At 38.4% G+C, this 24921-nt stretch overlaps 1 long non-coding RNA gene across 1 annotated transcript; it reads right to left on the minus strand.

The window, feature by feature from the left end:
* Nucleotides 1-9625: 9625 nt before the first annotated feature.
* On the minus strand, nucleotides 9626-12289 carry LOC120742349. The gene is made up of 2 exons (XR_005697850.1): nucleotides 12243-12289; nucleotides 9626-10045 (listed from the first exon to the last, which is right to left on the minus strand). It is a non-coding gene; the product is annotated as an uncharacterized LOC120742349 (long non-coding RNA).
* Between the last annotated feature and the right edge of the window lie 12632 nt (nucleotides 12290-24921).

A 24921-nucleotide genomic window follows, 5' to 3' on the forward strand; every position in this document is an offset into this window, starting at 1 on the left:
AGCGCACTGGAAACTAAATGCCAGTGGGGGGGGGCCGTCAGGTCCCAGGCTTGTTTTGTCCCCTGTGGTATAGATAATGAGGCATCTGTCTCCACCTGCCGCATGGAGAGATGAGGCTCACTGTCTCTTTTAAAAAGAGCACAGGTTACCTATCTGATTTGTTCGAGGCAGGCCAGGGACATGATCTGTAGCAGAGAAGCCTTCAGTCTAAATGTTTTATACCGAGGCTTTCTTACTTCATTCTGTGCAGCACCACACGGTGCTCCTTATCAGAAGCACACTGATCAGTGTCTTGTGAGGTACATCTAGAAAATTACCATCCATATCAATCAAACATGAGACAGTCTAACCAAAATGTAATTACTTTCACCCCAAGTCAGTGCGACTTTTGTCCATTAGGTAATAGTCTTTAATTACGTCGGTAAAAGAATGTCATGAACTGTTTTACAGCAGAGTGCTGATTCTTGTTCAGAGTTTATAAAAACCTGATGTGTACATGACAGAAGCTCAACATGGCTGCACAGCTCCTGGTCCATCATCCTTCCAGCAGACCTCATGGAACTCTTGGAGTTGGCCACTGGAGTGAAAGGTGATCTTAGGGGGTTTTTGTCTTGGTGTAATCAGACAGCGACATCATCAATCATGAGCAGGGGAATTACAGTGGGTTACAATAGGTGATAAGATAATGAGTGGGGCCACAGCGACCTGGTGAGGGACAGCTCGAGTTCCCGTTCTGATTACACGGCAGCGGCTTGACTTTGTTGTAAACGGCTGAGGACACTGGCTGTGCAATTCCAAGATGAAGAAAGGAGTTTTTTTTTTCTAACTGTGTCAGGCCTATGAAGTTAAAATTAAAATATTTATATTTAATTTTTGTTTTCAGACAGATATGTGATATATACATATAATGCATGAAATGGCAATAATGCAATTTCTAAAGGGTTTCAGCAGATTATGAGATCATTGTGTAGCAGGTAGACTTAAACTACAGAATCAGTGAAGTTGAATAAAAATGGACGAATACTATTAGTTACCATCCATCTATCTATTTTGTCTCTACTTATCTAGTTCAGGGTAGTGGTGATGTGGTCCTATCCCAGCTGCCACAGGGTGAGAAGCAGGGTACATCCTGGACCTTCATGGTACCATGGGCTTTGGACTGTTTGGGTTTTGCTTCTTTTAATCATTGGTTGTATTATTTATATTTGTCCTTTATCTCCCAGCATTCTCAGTTCCTTGATTAAGTACTATTTAGTTTATTCCCTTTTGTGTTTCATTCTGTTCTGTTTTCTCTGGAGTAAATATCAAATGTGCACTGACCAGCTATCATTTGCTCTATTTTCAGAGTCATTTCAGTTGCTTACATGAGATTGTGAGAAGTGGAAAAAGTCCAGGGTGTGTGTTGTTTCACACATTTGAAGACAAGCTGCCCCCTCCTCAGTGAAGAGCATGCTCAGCCTTGTGTCAGGAGGCTCAGAGCCCCATGACGCCTGGCCTGTCCTGCACGCTCTGGTCCACACTCTCACTCCCTGACATGTGCCAGCGATCGCTAATCCTCCACTGACGCCTCTCGGAAGCATCACATTCAACAACAGAACAATAAATGCCCACTGCACTGACCTCAGAGGATTGTCGCCTCTTGCTACATCAGCCAGGATCTCCCATCCTCTGCTTGTGGAAGACCATATTGGTTACATAGAAGCTAATATGGCATAACACAAAAGGCTTCTTTATGACACATGTGGCTGCATGAAAAGTCTTTGTTGTCTTTAGGATTAAGTTGGAGATTTGAATGTTTGAAGGTAATGTGTCTAAAAGACAGGATGTTGATTGAATTTTAATTACAACAGAGCCGATTAGATAACAATATGGTGCAGGAGTTAAAAGCGGGAAACATGTGCGTCTGTTTGAATTATCAGCCATAAGCTTTGTTTGGATGTTGTTTGGATGACTCATACAGAGCAGCATCTGTGTTCTCCAGAGATAAATCTGACCATTATTGGTCATATTGTTTAGACTATCCTGTATGATGTAATGGCATGTTGTGTGGGTATTTTGAGTTCTTAATACAGCAGAAACAATTGAAGTTATTGCTGGATTTATCTGGGATTTACTGTAGCTGGATGGGTCCATTTCAAAATTCAGGATAGGATAAAGTTCTAACAATTCTGAGAATCAGTTATCAGCCGTGTTCCTTCTGCGCATCAGCAAGGCACTGTGAAAATTGGCCTTTACTCTAGGTTAGAAGAGCTTACATGTCTATGATATTTAGTCAGGGTACTGATTTCCTCACTCTGATTATCACAACATTTGGGTGGCAGATGGTGTGTCAGTGGTAATCCCAGCTACCCATCAGCTTGACCCTTTGCAGTGAGCCACCTCCTCCCAAACGATCATGCAGCACCCTCGTCCCCAAAATCTCACCAAGCCTGCTGAGCTACGCAGCCAAAGAGCTGCTTTAAACTGGTGAGTAATGGCTGTGTCAGCAGTCAGTAGATGAGCCTGAGGGTTGGGGAAGGGTTAATGGGCAGTGGGCGGGTATAAGAGCCCCATTGGATCCATTGTTAACACCAGACGTACAGTAAACACTTACTGTACTGTGAATTCATGCCAACTGCAAACACAAAAATAATGTAATTCAAATGATAATATGAATAGCTCGTTTGTTCTTTAATAGCATAAAACTGTAAACAATTCTGTTTTTTTCTTCATGAGCATCTGGAAACAATACATACCTGAACTCAACTTTCCAGATCAAAAAAAAAGTAAACCACATTAACAGAACATAAACTATCACCCTAACATTTTTGTACAGTCAAAAAAGGGCATGATAACCAGGTGACACAAAAATGTACCCCCCGATATGACTCATTGTATAAATGCCACAGTTTTGAATTTTCTGAAATTGAAAAGTCTGCATCTGTCTCCTGATTTTGTGATAATTTGCGCACATTTTTTCTCTCTCTGACATTCCTTTTAGAAAGTACAACTCGCTTTCATTTGAATTGTAAAACAAAGTAGTGGCATTGTATTGTTAACTTCACAAAATATTGCAATGGTCAGTTAAGTTGCCTCATTTGCTGTAAGCTTCTTGTTTCCTCTGCATTTCCACGGGGGTCCTAATCTCATCTAAAGTCATCTGCCTTAATCCACAGCAGCAGAAGCAGTGGTTGAAGTAAATTAGGTCTTTGACTGATAGCCATCTGCCAACAAATGTATAAACAGTTTGTTTTACTGCTGCTAATGCAGAAATGAAATGTAGACAGAGAAAAGTAGGTGTACATAATCTGACATTAAAAATGACTTGTGACACGGCATAACTCGGCTCATAACCGTAGCACGTCGCAGCAGTATGCATCACGTGGGCTGTGTGTATTTGTAGCCTTGCTACCAAACCAGCATTTAATCTCCGAGGAAGTTATCCCAGAGAGAAGTAAAGCAAGTGTGTAAGTTCATCTCTCAATGCTTGTAAAGCATTAAGCTTAACAACCGATATATGGAGCGACTGCCTCTCTCTCTCTCGCTCCCTCTCCTGCTGCTACTTCAATCATGAAACTGATTAATGATCAGCTGATCAGCTTTTCTGTTGCGAGTCCGTCTCTCTTGTTTGTTTTTGGCCCACTTTGCACCAGAAAGAGGAAATCAGCGGCTAAACAACAGCAGCACATTTAACCTTGATAAGCTGTTGTTAGAATTTATTTAATATTTCTTTCTACACCAGGATCCTTTTCTATGTAGCTGACGGTTGGTAACTGTGCAGGGGCTGATATAGCAATGTTTAGCCAGGGGGGCCGATAGGCAGTGTTGGGGAGTAACGGAATACATGTACCACCGTTACGTATTTAAAATACAAAATATGAGTAACTGTATTCCGTTACAGTTACTGTTTAAAAAGGTGGTATTTAGAATACAGTTACTTTGTTGAAATAAATTACACGGCAGTACTTTCCGGTTTCATATTGTCGCGGGTCAGGACTGTTTGGGTTTTGTTTGACAGCTACGTTCTGTTGTTACAGATGGCAGCGTTACGGTTGCCATGGTTACAGGGTGACTGGCTCTCTCTCTGCGTGTTTCCTGGGTGAGAGAGCGCCTTTTTGTTGTTGTGCTAAGCTAATAGGCAGAATGCTACAGATATAGCTCTAAAGAATGTAGCATCATGGGAAGTGTAGTCCGTGCTGCAAGGAGAATGGACTGCCATACACGTTATGTGTCTGTGAGCGCGAGAAGGGAGAAAAAGGCGAGTGGAAAAGTATGAGCTGTCATCGAGCAAAAACGGGAGCTGGAAGCATGTAAATATAATAATAACCACTGCAGCCAAGAAGAGTGCCTGACGAGCCCAGTTGTAAGTAAGCTATTAAGACTTGACTGTACACTGTGTTCGTGTTTTCCTCCGAAACAATAAGTTCCGTTGGAGCAGCCTTTCAACGCCTCTCTTTGTCTCTTGCAAGCAAAGTTGACCGACACAACAAACTAAAGCTATTTTTCGGCTACGAGCCCGACACAGAATCCGCCGTATTAGTCAGAGGTCCAGTTCAGAGCCGCGGACCTTCAGTAACAGTAATAAATCACAGCAATAGTACATTCACGTAGTTGTAAAAAGCATGATAATATATTAAGTAATCCAAAGTATTCAGAATACATTACTCTCATTGAGTAACGTAACGGAATACGTTACAGAATACATTTTGGGGCATGTATTCTGTAATCTGTAATGGAATACATTTTAAAAGTAACCTTCCCAACACTGCTGATAGGGCATTAACATGGAAAAAAAATTTTAATAAATAATTATCTGAATCTTACACCCAAAGTTTTAATCTGATGTAAAATGAATAGAAGTCCATTACTGTATATAGTGACTATTAAGTCTAATAAACCCTAGTAAGCTATAGTACTTTTTCCTTTGGGAAGATACCATCTGTGCAGTCTGCAATTCTGTTGAAGAAAGATGTTGAATCTATTTAATTATTCTTGAAAAATAATTTATTTCTGTGCATTTTTTCCCCCACACTGCATCAAATTAAAGTTGATTACATCGATTAAGCATCATGAGGTGGAGGGTGGTTCCCTATTTTTTTTGCTGGGAGTTTGCAACCCTATTAGTTAGGTTGCTTAATATTTCTGCTAAGTACTCTTTAAAATACCAGAATAGGAAGGATGGAGTAGGTTTAAGGTTATTAGTTTGATCAGTATTGCTGAACTATGAAATATTTTGGGTGCAGTGTATTTTTTTACATACAGGTATAACAGAATAGCTTTAGTGTTGTTGTTTATTTAAACTTGAGTATGAACTTATACAAAAGGCAGCAAGATAATAAAAAAACAGTTTTATTGATTAAAAAACACACTATTCGTATCAGTATCGGCAGATATCCAAATTTATGATATCGGTATCGGACATAAAAAAGTGGTATCGTGCCATCTCTAGTTTTTTTTAAAAAATTATTTTTGCATACATATCTATAAGTATTCAGGTCAATTTGTGAGTGAGATGCTATAATATCTCACGCAGTACTTCATAGTAAATAAGTAAATACCTGGAACTTGTAATCCTACTCTTTGATCATAGATGACATTGACAAGGATTATTCAATCCTTAAATGGGAATACTGTCATATTCCCATATATCATTGTGATGTTGTTTATTCTATTACTCTTGTTCTCTTCTGCTTGTTCTCTTTTTTTCTTTCTCAACAGGTGATCCAGGTGATCGATATATGCATTTTTTTCTTTTTTTTTCTGCCCATTCTGTTGGTTTTTGTTTTTTGCCCTTCTCCCCCGTCCCTCTTCTCAGCTGTTTCTTTTTCCCTCTTTCTTTCTCCCCTTCTTTCCCCAGTCAAGTCTGTCCCGTATTCAGCAAATGAAAATAAAATAAACAATAAAAGGTGAATCAAATGGACCATTACGGCAAGGCTGGGATGGTCAATTTGGTAAAGTAAATCCGTTGGGCATCTTTCTTTGCCTTTAGACAATAATTCTGATGGCAAAAGAGCCAAACGGGACAGGCAAAAAAAAAAAAGAAAAAGAAAAAAAGACAAGGATTATTCAAATCTTCTTAAGCTGATTCTCAATTTAACTGTAACAGGAATTTCAGTGCCCAAGATATCAAATACTTCACTAACAACACTGTAAACACTGTAAATACAATAAAAGTTTAATCTTATAATTGGAAATAATAAATTACATTTATATACCTTTTAACAGCAATTAGCTCTGGTGTTCTGAGTAGGTTTAATTATCATTTGGAAGGATAATATTGTGCCATCATAAAATTATTTCTTTCAATTTCTTATTGAATGGAAAAATGGCATCAGCTGAGGACTTGACTGAAAGCACGTACAGTAGATTTTGCCCTTTTCTGACTGGTTGTAAGCTTTTTTTCTTTACTTTTATAATGCGCTTTGTTAGAACTGGATGATTTTAAGTTTTCATTGTTTATTGGCCTTTGACTGAATGTTTTTACTTTATCATGTACTCCAATATCTGCCGCTCCTCTGATGTGACCACGTCCACCCCCCTCCTGTATCCTTTAGAGGCCATTACAGATGCACGAGAGGCCATATAGTCTGCTAGCAGTGTCCAGCTCTGCATCTCTGTCCTGACCTAGATCTCTGACAGTAAACAGCTGCTTCCTAAAGCGATGTCGTGCAGCCATCAGCAGAATGGCCCGAGAGATAAATGTCAGATTGGACCTCGGCTGAGCCTCTTGATACAGCTCAGGGTTTGTTTAGGAGATCTACAAACCCTTAACAGTGAATGGCTGTGGGTAGTTGTGTTTTATGTGTGTGTTTTGTTGTTTTTATTTAACTTAAAACTGTTCACATTCAAGGCGTACAAGAGACAAAAAAAAAAAAAAAAAAATCTTCACACTGCCTGAAACTTCACTATAACTTTATAATTATCCTTGAGGTTGGGGCTGTTACAGTTGGAAGAGGATTGCAGTTGGTTTAAATTAGAGATGGCACGATACCACTTTTTTATGTCCGATACCGATACCGATATCATAAATTTGGATATCTGCCGATACCGATATGAATCCGATATAGTGTGTTTCAACAAAACTGTTTTTGTTAAATATCTTGCTGCATTTTGTATAAGTTCATACTCAAGTTTAAAACAACAACTACACTAAAGCTATTCTGTTATACCTGTATGCAAAAAAAAATATTTCATAGTTCAGCAATACTGATCAATCTAATAAACTTAAACCTACACCATCCTCCCTATTCTGGTATTTTAAAGAGTACTTAGCGTAAATATTAAGCAACCTAACTAATAGGGTTCCAACTCCCAGCAACAACAAAAATAAATAAATAAAAAATAGGGAACCACCCCTCACGCTCCACCTCATGATGCTTAATCGACGTAATCAACCTTAATTTGATGCAGTGTGGAAAAAAAATGCACAGAAATCAATTATTTTTCAATATATTAAAATATTAAATAGATTCAACATTTTTCTTCAACAAAATTGCACACTGCACAGATGGTACCTTCCCAAAGGAAAAAGTACTATAGCTTACTAGGGTATATATATTAGACTTAATAGTTACTATATACAGTAATTGACTTCTATTCATTTTGCATCAAATTAAAACTTTGGGTGTCAGATAATTATTTATTAAAAGCTAGACATTTTAAATGAGAATAAGAAAGAAAAGTATGTCTTTCTGCTCCCCTTTTCCCTGTTAATGCCCTATCGGCCTCCCTGGCTAAACTTTGCTATATCCGCCCTTGCACAGTTACCAGCATCAGCTACGTAGAAAAAGATCCTGGTGTAGAAAGTAATATTAAATAATTTCTAACAACAGCTTATCAAGCTTAAACGTGCTGCTGTTGTTTATCCGCTGGTTTCCTCTTTCTGGTGCAAAGTGGGCCAAAAACAAACAAGAGACACGGACTCGCAACAGAAAAGCCGATCAGCTGATCATTAAGCAGTTTCATGATTGAAGTAGCAGCAAGAAGAGGCAGTCGCTCCATATATCGGTTGTTAAGCTTAACGCAGGAATGCTTTACAAACATTCAGAGGTGGACTTACACACGTGCTTTACTTCTCTCGGGGATAACTTTGTCGGAGATGAAATGCCGGGTTGCTAGCGAAGCTCCACATGCTATCCAGACCACCGACAGATATGGGCAGAAATCTGTGCCATCAGAAACTGAATTTGAATAAGTTCAATTTGAATTTGAATGGCTCAGATTGAATCTGAATTGTAACTTGAATAAATGCTTTTGAAAACTGAATTTGAATTAGTCTAATTTGAAATTGAATTTATGGTTTGAAAATGATCATCACTAAATTGAAATTGAATTTATATTTTGAAAATGAATTGATTTGCTTTGAAACGGCATTTTATCCTTTAAAAATTCAGCTCTCGAATAATTTCAGTTTCACTTCTCACCATTCAGTTTCAGTTCTACAATTCAATTTCAGTTCCAAAATTCAGTTTTTTGGAACTTACATCCGGTTCCGGTTCAAGCGCAGATTAATAGAACTACGTTTTACTAGCGGACCGAAAGTGTTACTGACGGGAATCTACAGTGTCTTGAGCTGAATTAAGACTTCAGAAGTCATTCGTCATGTCGAATGACCAGCGGATAAACTCTCAGGTTGGTAATAAATGTATTACATGTATAAGAACAAGCGTCATGTTAACAAATGATAGCCGTAAGGTAACTTTTATGCTTATTGTAGCTGTTAGCTCAAAACGCTAATTTAGCGTAGTTTGCCCTGAATTCAGCTTTGACAAACAAATATGATCGACTGTTTCTAGTAGAATTCCAAAGTTGTCATCTTGGACCCTCTCAGAGTACCCCCTCTGTATGCAAAACGGTGTCCAAACCTTTGTATTTTAGCTTTATTTATGTCTTACACAGCATCCCAACTCTTTAGCTAACTTAATAACTTTAGCTAAAGTGAATAGTTAGTCTAATTCATTAGTGCAGCATTACTGGATCATCTCTGTTTGAAGTGATATAATGTGATATACAACTATCACTGTGTTTAACTACCATAATAATTCTTAGGGTACTGAGTGCATGCTTAATTAGATTTTTTTTTTTTAAAGCATACTGCTCCATTAATATGTTTGACAGGCTGAAGTTGTCGGGTGACCTCCTAAATCGACCATCTTTTACAGGTGTTTTGTGCCAGAAATGGAGTGTCCACTGAAGACTGAAGATACTGAATCTCTACGCCTTGCCATTGATCCCTCTTGTGCCTTCATCTAGACAAGAGACATTAACTTAACCACTCTCATATGCTCTGTACCTACATCACCTTCCCTGACAGTCGTAGCTTGGCTCATCTGAGGGTGAAATTATAAGAATGTGTTATTTTGCAAAGTGCTCTCTAGGGTTCCTAAATAAAATATGGCATTGAGGTCATTTCTTTTGAATTAATCCCTTCTTCTGAAATATAAGAACCTCTCCTGGTTTTAATGACACTTTGGATTTCTTTACTTTCTGTTCCACTTCCAAACCCAAATAGATGCTGACAAGCTGACACAGTAACATGGAAGAGAGAAAGACGTTGGAAAGGACTACTACAAATAAACCTAATGCCTAACAATGAAAAGTGTAAAATAAGAACAATAATAATAATAAAGATAAAAGATGAAGTAACAAGTTTTTAGTTTTTTGTTTATTCCAAATGATCATCCAGATGTCTGTGACATGTGATGACAAACACCATAATGGAAGGCCTTAGTCATCACATGCTTAAACTCATCATATATTTTTGCACATGCTGAACAGGCAGTCAGACATGCTGTAACTGTGTGGTAGAAAACAGCATGAACACCATACGGCAGGGGTCTCAAACTCCAGTCCTCGAGGGCATGGAAAAGTTGCATGACACCGGCCCTTGAGGACTGGAGTTTGAGACCCCTGTCATATGGAATATGACAGGTGTGGTTGAACTGCATGAAGACTCTGAAGTTTCTCTTCTCTTCTGGCAGGACAAGAACGTGGCCTTGTCCTGTGAGCCACAGTAAGGATGTACTTAGAGTAGAAGTGGACTGTCACCGGCCTCAGGCTCTTCACCCTTTTCAAAGACAAAGCAGTCATTTAGATAAAATATTAGATATTGTTTACCTGTAAATGCACAAAGAGAATTTAGAAATGTAATTATTGTCAAGAGTGAACAAGCACTGATAGTGTAATCTACAGCTGTGGCCAAACGTTTAGAGAATGAGAAGTGTTGTTTGCTTATTTACAAAGTTTGCTGTTTCAGTGATAGTTGTATACAGAGGCGGAGCCAGACATTTGAAACACCCAGGGCTTAGCCCAAAAGGGTAGTATGCATGTGGGATTTTTTTTTTTTGGGGGGGTAGAAATGACTGAAAGATTAATTGGCTCTGTTTTGAGTTTTGTTCAAAAAAGAATGACTTCATATAGGGAAAAATATATATCACATATGCAGGACACCTTAAACTAGTTTTTTAATTAAGCAGCAAGGCAGAACAAAGTCGGGGCTGTATCAAGACACAGGGACTAAACCCCAATTCAACCAGACCCAGAACTGATCCAGAATTAAAACAGGACTACAACAGTAACCAAGACAGAACCAGAATCAGAACTAAATGATAGTAGCACTAAAAATCATCATAGACCTGCACTACACTTATTTTTTAATTCTACCCAAGTCCACTATTTAGACTGAGAAAAGTTTATATAATTATTCAGCCTTGTTGTGCAAACAAGCCTGCATAACTTAATAAATATAGAATTTGAAAAATAACAAACCTAAAAAGAAACACTAGGTACGAGATACATGAGGACCTGTGATATGGTGATACTTTTGGTAAACAACCATTTGACTAACATGTGTGTCTCACCTGCTCTTGTTCCATCTCTGTTCTGTCCTCGTTCTCCTCTCTCTCCCTCTCTGCTCCTCTCTCTCCCTCTCTGTTCCTCTCTCTCCCTCTTTGTGCTGACAATCAAGCCAAACACCAACATCATCAAATATACAGTTGAAACCAGATATTTACTCTTCAGATAAAAACACAAACACATGTTTTAATTGTAACATCAAATCAGACTAAATGTTTGTTTTTTTTAGATTGATAAATATAAAAAACATATTTGTTAACTTTAAGAGTAAAGAGAGAAACTGTCTGTATTCCTTAATTGCAAATGGCACCAAATTGTATTCAAAATTGAGCCACACTTATGGAGCTCCACAATTCTTTTCCTGGTGTTTTGGTTGACATCTCTTGATTTTCCCATGTCACAGAAACAGGCTCTGTGTTTTGCCTTATATGCATCCACAGCTGTGCCACCAGTTTACTCACATGGACTCTACTAACCTATCAGAAGCTTCTTCAGCTCAGAATGGAATCGTCTGGAGTTTCTTATTAATTAACAATAAACTTAGTGTACATGTACTCCTACATTTGATGAAAGTGATAAAAAACAGAAAGCTCTGTCTCTCTTTATTCTGACATTTAACTAATTCAAAATATATTTCAATATTTATCTAAAACAAAAGTTTACTCTAAATTGATGTTGTACAGTAACAGTAAGCTCTCTTAGTATGGCTGGCTCCGTTTCTCCAACAGCGGACTCACAGGCAGCAGCTGCCCCGCCCCCTCGCTCAGTCGCTTAGTGCCTGAGCTCGGATCATACCAATATCAGGCGGGATTCACGCACAGTCGTAAATTCCCACAGTGTGCACTATGTGCTTCGAATATTGTGTGTACTTTTTGTTCTATACAGTTGTCAGCCAGGCATCTAACTATGAAAAAATTACACTCCAAAAGACCCCGGGCTTCTGACAAAACAACCCGGGCTTAAGCCCAGTAAGCCACCCCCACGCTCCGCCCCTGGTTGTATATCATATTATATCACTTCAAACAGAGGTGATCCAGTAATGCTGCACTAATGAATTAGACTAACTATTCACTTTAGCTAAAGTTATTAAGTTAGCTAAAGAGTTGGGATGCTGTGTAAGACATAAATAAAGCTAAAATACAAAGGTTTGGACACTGTTTTGCATGTTTCCCTACTGTAGGGGTCTCTGCAAGCATACAGAGGGGGTACTCTGAGAGGGTCCAAGATGACAACTTTGGAATTCTACTAAAAACAGTCGATCATATTTGTTTGTCAAAGCTGAATTCAGGGCAAACTACGCTAAATTAGCGTTTTGAGCTAACAGCTACAATAAGCATAAAAGTTACCTTACGGCTATCATTTGTTAACATGACGCTTGTTCTTATACATGTAATACATTTATTACCAACCTGAGAGTTTATCCGCTGGTCATTCGACATGACGAATGACTTCTGAAGTCTTAATTCAGCTCAAGACGCTGTAGATTCCCGTCAGTAACACTTTCGGTCCGCTAGTAAAACGTAGTTCTATTAATCTGCGCTTGAACCGGAACCGGATGTAAGTTCCAAAAAACTGAATTTTGGAACTGAAATTGAATTGTAGAACTGAAACTGAATGGTGAGAAGTGAAACTGAAATTATTCGAGAGCTGAATTTTTAAAGGATAAAATGCAGTTTCAAAGCAAATCAATTCATTTTCAAAATATAAATTCAATTTCAATTTAGTGATGATCATTTTCAAACCATAAATTCAATTTCAAATTAGACTAATTCAAATTCAGTTTTCAAAAGCATTTATTCAAGTTACAATTCAGATTCAATCTGAGCCATTCAAATTCAAATTGAACTTATTCAAATTCAGTTTCTGATGGCACAGATTTCTGCCCATAGACAGGTCCCGCATGCCACAGCCGCTCTATCACGTGATGCATACTGCTCCGACGTGCTAACGTTCTGAGACGAGTTACGGCGTGTTGCAAGTTTTGTGAGGTGCTTTCGTGATATTTAATGGATCGGATTACATTTTCTATTTTTCTCCGATATCCGATCCAGTAATTTAGGTCAGTATCGGACCGATACCGATACGTAATATCGGATCGGTCCATCTCTAGTTTAAATGAGACAAATATTTTGCAGGGTAATATGCAGAGCATGTTCCACAGCTGTCCATAAAACAAATATATGTGGTATAATTTCAGCCTCCAGTGTTGTTACTTTGCAATTTTAGTATCTATTTAACCGGGATCCGAAAGGTCTTTCAAATAAAAAACTGTCTGTCCCTCCCTTTCATAAATACCCATATGGGCCTCTGTAAATATACAGTATACTATACAGCACTGTGTATTTTGTTCCCTAGTGTGATATGACAAATGGCTTAAAATGCCATTTAAACAATAATCCAAACCCAAAACTGTGTTAGGTTGACTAAAAAAAGATTTGTTGTGTTTACAGGATGTCTTTCTCCATTTAGTGAATAAATAGCAATTGTGACAAACTGGAGTGATATCAGCACAATATTAAAGGTACTGTCAGTAATTTTTTTTAGATTATTTAACAGAAGAAAAGGATATTGATTCATAAATCTATCTCATAAACATTCTCATAAACTTGTAATTAATCCATTAAAAACATTTAGGAGCAGGCGCCGGTTTGTGGAAGCCACCATGTTCCCCCCACCATACTTAAATACAGTGACATCACCCTTTCAAATAATCGCATTTTACCCATGTGGCTAGAGACTGGTTATTAGTGGTGCAACGGATCAAAAATCTCTTGGTTCGATTCAGATCATGGTTTTAATTCATGGATCGGATCAATTTTTGGATCAGCAAAAAAAAGAAAAAAAGAAAAAAAAACATTTACTTATTAACTTATTTAAGTATTTTTTGCCTATTAAAAACATTCAACTCAAGACTCATTCCACGCAATTATATAAAAACAAATTAAGGTGCAACACGATAGATGATAACAAGTAAGACTGGTTTCTGAGTTTTACAGCTGGGGTGAACAATATTAAGCATCAGGCTTTCAAATGAATTAAAAGTCTGTCTTGGTCTTTCATTAATTAATAGGCTGGTGTGAAAAATTGCTGCCACACCGCCCCCTCGGCTTGTGCTTCCAGATTTCTGGTAGTTAGAATGACTCGGGGGTGTTGATTCATTTAAACTAGCATAATCATCCTGCTGCAACCAGGCTTCTGTAAGGCAGAGTAAATCGATTTGTTGATCAATTATTAAGTCATGTACTAACAGAGGCTTGGAGGAGAGAGACCTAATATTTAATAATCCACATTTCACTGTTTTACACTTTGGTTCAGATGTGGATACTGTATTGTTCTTTCTCATTTGTTTGTAAGTGTGTAAGACATACTGTATGTGGATTAGGAGGGAATAGAATCATTTCAGGGTCACAGTCTGCTTGCTCAACAGGTGTGTGATAAATAACTGGCACCATGACTCGTAGTATCAGATTTGGTTGTTCCTGCTTGCAGGGTTTTAAAGACTGTTGTGGTCTTCATTTGAATATAACCTATTTCATCTTATTGATGCTTGTTCTTTTCTCTGTTAGTGTGAGGAAAGACACCTCTCATATAAACATTCATTTACATGGAGAGGGGAAAAAAAGAAGTAAGAGGGAAAAAGTACCCTAGTCAGAACTGGGCTTTAGGTGGTGTTCCTGATACTTTATGTTGCTACAAGACCAGGATTTTGATTGCCATCCCTACTGACAGCAGCTAACACTAGCTAACGAAATTTTAACAACTCATCTCAGTATCACTGCGATCGGACAGAAGTGAGCTTCGTTGACTCATATCGGACTCCTTTAAAAAAGCTTAACAGCCTCTTCCAGAATGAATAAAGTCTTGCCAAGTACTAAGGAGAAACTCTGGGGATCTGGTCCGCAGTCAATTTTCTATCTGAGTACCACAAAAATATAAGATTGACCATATTCATTTTTATTCTGATTTACTGCTAAGCGTTTCTATTATTTAATACGATTTTTAAAATGTAGTATGAAGAAAATTTTTATAGGACATGTTTGTCCTATAGCAGCCACCACATTTGAATTGGGAGGGACGAATTTAATGGGAGGCAATCATTTTAATAGTAACAATTTTGTTACAAAAATTGTTACTATTTTTACTGCTAAGTCTGAAAATTGTTACCATCGGGCAAGAGGCAGGTTACACCCTGGACAGGTTGCCAGTGTGTTGCAGGGCTAACACAGAGACACAGACAACTATTCACACTCACACCTAGGGTGAATTTAAAATCACCAATTAAGCTAACCCCACTAACTGCAAAGTCCTGGGACTGTGGAAGGAAGCCTGAGTATCTGGAAAGGACAGGCTCCAGCCAGATGGTGACATCAAACCCAGGACCTTCTTGCTGTGATGCAACAGTGCTAACCAAACAAGCCATGCTGCTCTCAGAGAGCAGATGAGATTAAGCATACTCAGGTTGGTATGACTGTAAGTTGTATTAATGAGTAATCAGTCGGCACATAGATACTCAAATACAGAATCCAGCTAAGTACATGCAAATAAAATAAAACTAAAACACTGACACAACCAACCTAATTGTCTGATGCCAGAAACAAAGGTAAGAATAGTCAGGCTGAACATTTTCAGCCTTAAGCAACTGCATCCAAGCCACTTAAAATTCATTAAGTGAGACAAGTTTCTTAAGTTTTAGTTGATTTCACAGCTGATTCCTGGAGGAATGAGATGCACATTTGATGTTTTTTTTAAATGTTAAATTTTAATTTATTGGACGTTATAAATGATGACAGTGAATAATCGAATATGATCCCACCAGTAATGTGTTTGTATCACTTTGGACCAGGGGTCTGAAACTTAAATAAGCTGTGGGCCACTCCTGGCACTGTCATCTCATTGGAGGGCCACTTTAGTGTTCAAATAATACGAAACAAAGAAACAAGAAAACACCCACAAATACTTCCGAAAATTTAGTGTTGCTGTTTGGGTTTTTTTTACATTTCAAATATTGTATAACAAGATAAAACTACAAAAGTGAAAGCAATTTTTCCCCATCACTCTTAACTAACTGAAGCCCTTCATGTAACCACCAATTAAACAAACTAGTCCTCTCTTTCCGGCCAGACACGTGGCAGCACCTCTGCTATAGTTTTGTTCATATTTAACCAAATAAAAATGCAGACATAAGTGTACACATATTTAAAGAACTTATTTTAACATTGCACTCAACAACAAACAAATCCTCCCTAACAAAAAAGTAACTTCAAGGGCCAAATTGCATTATATTTCTTCACGTCAACATACAAGTAGGGGTGACTTGGGCTGCAAGTTGTCCCTGGGCTGCAAGTTTGAGACCCCTGCTTTAAACAATACAGAGGCGGACCGTTTGTGTATATATGGATACTAAATCACGTATCAGCTGCCAGGCCAAACAGAGCAAACTTCTTGCTCAGGCTTAGCTGTCCCAGTCCCATCACCCCATGCCCACACTACTGACACTGAACCAGCCACACTGATATCTGAAGAAGCAGGCAAGTTCTTTCATGTCAAAGAAATGTCTTATTTCAGGAGGCCCCTTGGGAAAGTTATCTTTTTCTACACACTATTTTATTTGTAATAATACTAATAATATATTATAATTATAACCCACATAAACAACACCTTTGGAGAAGTATGTTCTTCGTATATTTTGACTGTTGCAGGTGATGAGACCTTTTAGTAAACTATAACTGATTAAAACCTACTTGAGTTCCACCAGGGCTCAGGACAGAGACACAGTTCAGCTGGCTATAATTTGTTTCAAAATTAATATTGAAAGGATTATTTAAGTTCTATTTGCCAATATTTAATATTATTAGAAAATATGTAAGGAGTAAAAAATATTAGTATTACACCACTTTATAGAGAATTTAGATTTAGTTTCAGCCATAAAGCTGATGTATATTTAATTGTTAGGTACCAATCAATGAAAAAATGAAAAAACAAAAAAACAAAACAAAAAAACAAAGCAAAAAAACCAAACGAACCCCTAATGATGTCATCATTCAGAATATTGAAATGTAAAACATGGTTTCAACAATACAACTTTCCCCAAATTAAAAAAATCTCTGTATTGAAGCAGAATATTATCCATATAACAGTGTTGTATTATTTTATCACGGATTGCAATATTAAAGTGGAGTGGCCCAAAGTCTTTTTTTTTTTTCATGGGAACCCGAATTCCTGGTGGCACCCCTGAGACAGACACACACACACACACACACACACACACACACACACTGAGAGTGAAGCGAGAGAGAGAAACACAGTAACAGTGACAGGCTAAATGTGGTCAATTCAGGATCCACTGAGATGATTGATGTGGAAGATAAAGATTGCTGCCAGAGCTTTCCATATGACACACAGGTAAGAGGCTCAGCAGCCACAGTCAGATCCCAAAGGCAGCTTTATCATGCTGTTATATAACACACACACACACACACTGATGTGGCCGATGTGAGGGCGCAGCCACACTGCCATCGTCAGCACTGGCCAGATCAGATTTAACACCCAACCCCCTCACACACACGGCCAATCTACCCTCCTCCTTGAGTTCCCTTTAGTGATCCATGGTAACACTTCCGTGTGTGTGTGTATGTACACGTGTGTGTGCGTCTTTCATTTGTGTGACCTGCTGAGGCCAGGCAGGTTACTGAGTGTCAGTGTAGTGATGTAATCCAGAGTCTATTGTAATGTGCGAACAACAGATGTAATAACGGACTCGTCCTCAAAGATGGACTCACAACAGAACCAATGAACACTGTCTGTTTATGCCATATAATAAATATTGTATGACACGTACATGCAAATGCAACCGTTTGTTTGTATTTTAATGCTGTTGTCTGTGAACTGATGCAATGCTTTTATAAAGTGTAATAGTTGCAGTAGTGCTCAAATTTCATGTTGCAGGGTAACATGATGACGTCACAATATGTAATCTAGATTAGAGCCTGCAGGGACCTGAGATGTACCAGTGTGTTAAGTTTGCCCAACTCTTGATGTTAAAGAAGGAATTGGGAACCAAAGAAACAAAAACACAGTAAATACACACAGAGACTGTGTGATTTATACATGCATATACTGAAACACAGGTAAGCGTGAATTAATTAAGCAGTTTTTATTCAAGTGAATAACCCCCCCCCTAGATTGATCTATCTATCTATCTATCTATCTATCTATCTATCTATCTATCTATCTATCTATCTATCTATCTCAAAAACAAAAGAGACATTTTGCGGGACAGATAAAGGACGTTTTGTCAGTTTGAGGCCAGTGGATGTTCGTTTGTGTATTGAAGTATAACAGAGACTCATTATTGTCATTACATAACACAGCTCCTCTAATCATACTTTGAATCCTAATATTAGACTGCTCCCATGCTAATCGATTTGTCTTGGCATAATCTATGGCCTGCTCATGTAAGCAAGTCTCCTCCTAAAACTTGATGGTGTCACTGTGTACTGTAGCTTATTACTATTATGTAAACAGCTATACTGCTGTATTTGGCCTGGCTAGCAGGCTTCAGCCACTCAACTTGATGCTGTCTTCTAAATAGATCTGATCTGCAGCTCCACACCATCGCTCTCCCACAGCAGGGATCGCTTTTATACAAAGCGGATGTTTTTGATAAAGAGAACAAAAGCAGTGGATGACTTTAAAATGCCTGTTAATTCCTTTCATGTTTTATTCTTCCCTTTTTAAAAAAAAAGATTATTTCACTTTGATTGTTTCTAAATTAATAAATGGGTAAACCCTATTAGTAGTTTAATTTGGTGATAAAATGCTGACAAAGGAACACGTGATTTGTTTTTCAGCAGTTACAGTTTTTCTTGATTGGTTTGGCTCATTTCTTGAAACAGAAATTACATTCTCAAAATAACATGGACAAACCTCCAAACCTCTTGGCAAATGTTCACAACAGAATGGCATTTCTCATTCATTTTATCAAATGGCAAATGCCTTAGTACATGTGTCAATTGTCTCAGTGCATCTTTGCAAATGATTAAGTACAGGTAACCTACAGTTATACAGTTAGCCCACATTTAGCACATTTTCCAAATGAATAGATCTCATAGATCTAAACTGATTAGTTGATTCTCAGTCTAATTATCATTCTCTGCAAAAAATGTCAGCATGATTTCATTGTATAAGTACTCGCATGCACAACTGTCTGTTCAATTGTCAAAATTGGTCAAGAACATAATACCATGAATACCATATATGAATTTCTTTGAATATTTGATAAATTGATGACAGTCATTAACAGTCAGGTGAAACTAGACTAACGAAGGGGGAGTGTCACACACAGGTGTTTTCCATGATTGTGTGCTGCCAAACACAGATATATAGAGCTTGACCAGAGCCAGTCCGATCTCTGAACATGGATAGACAAGGCCAAGCAAACTGACAAGGGGAAGTTCTTCCTCAAGGAAGAGGAGGAGGAAGAAGAAGAAGAAGAAGAAGAAGAAGAGGAGGAGGAGGAGGACTGAGAATGCGTGGTGGAGGAATAGGGGGAAGAGGCCGAGGTGCGCGAAGACACTGTGCTGTCCCGAATGAAATTCGGGCCACAATTATAGACCATGTCATAAACCATGGCCTCACAATGGCAGAGGCAGGTCGTCGAGTGCAGCCTAATGTGCCTCGCTCTACAGTCTCCTCCATCATCCAAACCTTTCGCAGGGAAAACAGGTATGTACTCTATGTAATCTATGATGGAATTATATGTTGTATAGGACAGGGCACTGTGCGTGAGGCAAAAAATGTATAACTTACTGTAGAGATTTTGTGTGCATCTGCCTACAGTAGTAGGTCTATACTAGCAGGTGGAGAGGACTAGTGGAATGTTTTGATACTAAATATGACAAGAAATATATTGAACAAATTACTGTAAACTATGGAATTACATAATTTATACAGTTTAGAGTAGTATTCCAGTCACTGTGCAATGTTGCATTAGGATTGTGGTGAAGTTACTGTGAGTAAAACAATAATACAATTACACTGATAACTTACTGTATTCTGTTCTTTGTGTAGGATTGGACGACAACCTTGCGTGGGTGGCAGAGGAAAACTTCTCATTGAACAACAGGAAAGAGAGATTTGTAACATGGTGATGGCAAATGATGCCATCACATTGAGGCATATCCGTGATGCCATCCTTCAGGACAATCATATATTCCAGAACATAAACACAATAAGCATCTCCACAATAGACCGGGTTTTGAAGAAGCATCAGATGACAATGAAACAAATCTACAGGGTAGCATTTGAGAGGAACTCTGACAGAGTGAAAGGAGGTGCGCTACCAGTATGTAAATGTAAGTCAGTTACTGGTTGTCTCTCATTGTAACCTTACCTGTAATCACAGTAAGCAGTAGTTCACTTATTTGGTTTCAATACCTCCTTTACCTGATTTCAGAATCGGTATTTGCTTCATCTGACTTCAACAATTTCAACAGAAAACTGCAGTTTACTGTATGATACAATTCTCATTATAATCCTTATTTTGTTGTCTCCCAATCAAATCTATCTAATACTGTAGGTTTTACTGTAACATCTCAGTAAGTCATCAGTATTTCCCACTCCCCTTTCTATCAAATACCCCTGCAGTACTTCCTCATAGGCCTATCACTAGTTTAGAACCACTGGAGTAGTGGCCTGTAGTATATTGAACCTGTGGGGGAGAACATGTAATTGTCTAACTGTAGTATATGACTCTTCTGTATGACTGATTTTATGTTCTTTACTCTATTTTAGAGAATAATGTCATTGGAAGGACATGAGACCCCTCACATCCTGGTGTTCGTGGATGAAGCTGGCTTCAACCTGGCCAAGGGCCGAAGACGTGGCCGTAATATTATTAGCCACCGGGCCACAGTGGATGTCCCAGGTCAGCGAGGGGGCAATATAACTATGTGTGCTGCCATTTCTGAAAATGGTGTGGCCACTCACATCCCCAGTCTTGGCCCATACAACACACACAAGCTCCTCATCTTCTTGGATCGCCTTTATACCGATTTTATACCTGAAAATGAGAGAGGTCTCATAGGGCCTCACCTACCCATTTATGTAATTGTGTGGGACAATGTCAATTTCCACCATAGGGGCTGGTTTGCAACGCATCCAATGATGGTCATGGGGTTCCTACCACTTTACTCTTCTTTCCTCAATCCGACAGAGGAGTTTTTCTCTGCTTGGAGGTGGAGAGTGTATGAGCATCATGCTCAGGATCAGCCATCCCTGCTCCATGCTATGGACACAGCGTGTGACGACATTACAGGAGATCAATGCAGGGGATGGTTGCGGCATGCACGCCGTTTCTTCCCTCGTTGCATCGCAAGAGAAAGTATCCGCTGTGATGTGGACGAGAATCTGTGGCCAGACGGACAACAGCGTGTAAATAATCAGGAGGGTGAAGACAGTGGACAAGAGCAGGAGAATGAGTACAGCGACCACTGAATAAGTCCTTGGTTTTTGATTTTGTGTTCATACAATTTGCTACTGTAATGTACATTTTCTTTTTACATATGTATGAAACTTTCTTTGCCTGTGAATAAAAAATGGTTATAATTTCCTTGGTAGTGAGAGTGCAATCTGTGATGTCAAACCTTGGAGGCTACTCTTTTCTGTTGTATATTGTTGGTCCTCTGCCATAGTGACAAAACATCTAAACATTTTGTATGGCAGTACTCACACAATGCCAAAGGGACGATGCATTTTGGGGGCACTGACTATTCAGATTAGAAAGAAATGTAGTTTTGACACATGAGTGAACTGTTTTAGGAGAGATATGAGCTTTTGCAGGTGGACCATGTTGTTGTGATCAACCATCCAGGTTTATTTTAACAAAAGCACCAAGAATGATGAGAATGTCCGATCTGTGTCGAGAAATGAGCCAAAACTATTGAGAAGGATCTTTGCCATTTTGGAGACACTGACTGTTTAAATGAGAAAGGGATTTAGATTGAAGCCTGAGTGAACAGTTTTGGAAGAGATATGAGCTTTTGCAGGTGAGCTATAGTGTTGTGCTAAACTGTAAGAGTGTTTTGCCAAATGATCTTAGAGTTTTGAGAATGTAATTTCTGTTTCAAGAAATGAGCCAAACCAATGGAGAAAAACTGTAATAGTGCTTGTAGTTTTGCATTTGTATGCTTATGTGCTTTTCAAACATGGGTTTGAACCATGTCTCGTAGTTTTCAGAATGATCTTGAAATAAGTGGAAAAGTAGAGAATGGCAGCAAATATTCCTACACTCAGAAAAATTATGGTTCTTAAATGGTTCTTCAGATGTCTTCATGGTTCTTTAAAGAACCATGAAGACTTTAAAGAACCTGAAGAACCTTTTTATTTTGTGGATGGTTCTTCAGCTATTACAAATGGTTCTTTAAAGAACAAAAGGTTCTTCATCCTTAGCTATCTAAGTTTGATGGTGTAAATGGCATAAATATTTATTCACTATAACGAGGCTGTGAATTATACTGTGTGTTGTCTTTGTGTGCATGTGTGTGCGAAGGGGGAGGGCGGGATACCTGGCAATTACCCTTTAAGAGAAGATGGTAGGAAACTGAATATTCAAATAAAAGTTAGAAATATTTGTTTAAAAATATACTGGTGGCAGGGGTGGGGGGGAAACCTAAAGACCCTAACCCCCCCCCCCCACACACACACACACACCCCTAACCCCGCAAACCCATTATGAATATGGTGAGTTAACAAACAGTAGACACAATACACACATTCAAATACTGTACTTTAGTTTTAAATTTTAATAAAGCATTACTATTTTATACTCCAAGGCATTACTTTTGAGATTATTATATATTTTTGAAAATATAGCATAATGATAATACTAGTTATTGTAAACTTTACAAACCACCCAGCAGTATGTAAAGTCAAATTATAAAATACAAGTAAATAACAATTGCAGAACAGAATGTCAGTGTAATGAACACACACTTCGTTTTGACAAAGCACACTGCTTAGGTAAATGATCTGAGTAGTTGTTCATCACTGAGCAATTTGTTAATATGTGTTTCGAGCCAAATAAATGACAGGGAGAGAGAGAGTGACGTCAGAACACGTCATACTATAACCTCCCGGGAGCGGACGGAGGGGGTCAGTCGTTGGGATGTGCATGCGCAGACAGAGTGCGCGAGCGGCGGGCCTTGACCTTTCGGGGAGTAAAACTCTTTCTCACTGACGGTGACAGCGAAACGGATAACAGTCTTCAGTACCTGCTGGACTTTGAAGCTCTGGATTCTGGGACTGTTGGAAAAGGTAAAACATTTTCATTAAAACCTTATTACTGTTTTATTTTTGTTACTCGTCATTGTAGCTTGCTGTTAATGTTGTGCTAACAGTAGCGATTAGCTAGATACGTTAGCCGTTGACATCAGCACAATTTAGTATCCGGTATACAGAAACTTTTTCCCAACAAAACCACTGTTATAATTAAGTGAAGGTGCTCCCAGCTAATTTGAACCTTTGGCTTCTAAAATATGTGGTTCAATTGCGTGCTGCGTACATAACCTAATTTCAGCTAGACCGAAATTAAAATTTAATATATTGTTAAAGTCACTAAAATGGCGCCTGAAGCCTGTTGTGGCGTGAGCTCTGTGTCTGCTCTAGAAACTCTGAAATTCTGTAGATCTGAGCCGTACATTAAATACTCACATGAACCTGTACTTTGAATTCTGTAAGAGCTGTATAAAATACAGCTATGCATGAGTGTTTTGAATGAATAATTAGATTAGATAACTCTTTATTGTCTAATCGAATTATATAGAAATGAATAGAAATGTGACATGAGAAGGTGTGTCTTTGACTGTTCCTGTATAACTTATTTTCGGACTAGTTGACAAGTTATGCTCCGGTCATTTGATGTTTCCAAGATAGATGTTCTTTTGTAATAGAGTTACATTTTCTTTGTATATTTCATTTGTCCACCATCATACATCATACATACAAGCTAAGAAGAGGTCGTTATACTAACAAGAGGTATCAACACTGGGCCAAAGTTCAGCACATGGTTAAAGTTTGTAATCCAGCCAGGGTGTAAATATCACTCAGCAGCCAGAGCTGAAGCAGGTAGCATCAACACATAAATCTACTCTACCCGGCTTAAATCACAAGAGCACCTCTGACCAAAAAGCTGTAGATTTTTCTTGTTTGCACAAATTAATCCAGATTCACATTAATTGTGTTCACAGCTCCAACAAAATGAGGAAGAGGAGGGGGAGAAACACAATTAGGTTGAATTACAATTGGATGGAAGGCGAGGACAAGGAGAAGGAAGCTTAGGATGAGGAGGAAGAGAAGCAGCAGGAGCATCTTTAGGGATCCCTATGATGTCATTGAGGTTTGTTTCATTAATATGGTCCTCTCACAAAGAAATATGACTTGTTTTAGTTCACCTACTTCCTGTATTAAATGGTGATGTGCAAAATGTTGTGAAAAACCATGGAGCAGGTACGTATAGTGCAGCTGCAGGTAAATGAACATCAAATCTCTAAGACAGACTGAAATCTGTATATTTATCACCCTTATGATAAAACCCATGTCAGCCATTGGTTTATGAACTTTGTATTTTGAAGCCTCAACATTTGCATTATTGCTGTTGCTATGTTGGGACCATATTAGGATGAGGGATCAGAATCTGGAGTCGTGCACACTATTGTTTCATTTAGTGTGTATCCATAAGATTCGTACAGCAGATCCAAGTTGTGCCTTCAAAACAGGAAAGTCGTCTGCATAGAGGAGAACTGTAATAGCAGGCTTGTACAAAGTGAGTCTTTGTGCACTCGTTTTACTTCTGTCACCCTGTTTTGATGCAGATTTCACTTGAAATCAGGCAAGAACTGGACTTATTTTTTTATAATGTGTTCTTGTGAATTGATTGTGTATCGCATATGTTTGATTTGACTTTCTGCAAGACAACAGTCGTCCACTGGCCAAAAAAGTTTTCCAAATACCTCCACGTGATCTAGCCTGGATTTAGAAAAGAATAGCAAAAAAAATCTGCACCTCCTGCTTCAGATGCAATTTGTGTTTGTG

The sequence above is a fragment of the Simochromis diagramma genome, unplaced genomic scaffold, assembly GCF_900408965.1.
Source record: "Simochromis diagramma unplaced genomic scaffold, fSimDia1.1 OVJJ01000079.1, whole genome shotgun sequence".
NCBI classification, from domain to species: Eukaryota; Metazoa; Chordata; class Actinopteri; order Cichliformes; family Cichlidae; genus Simochromis; species Simochromis diagramma.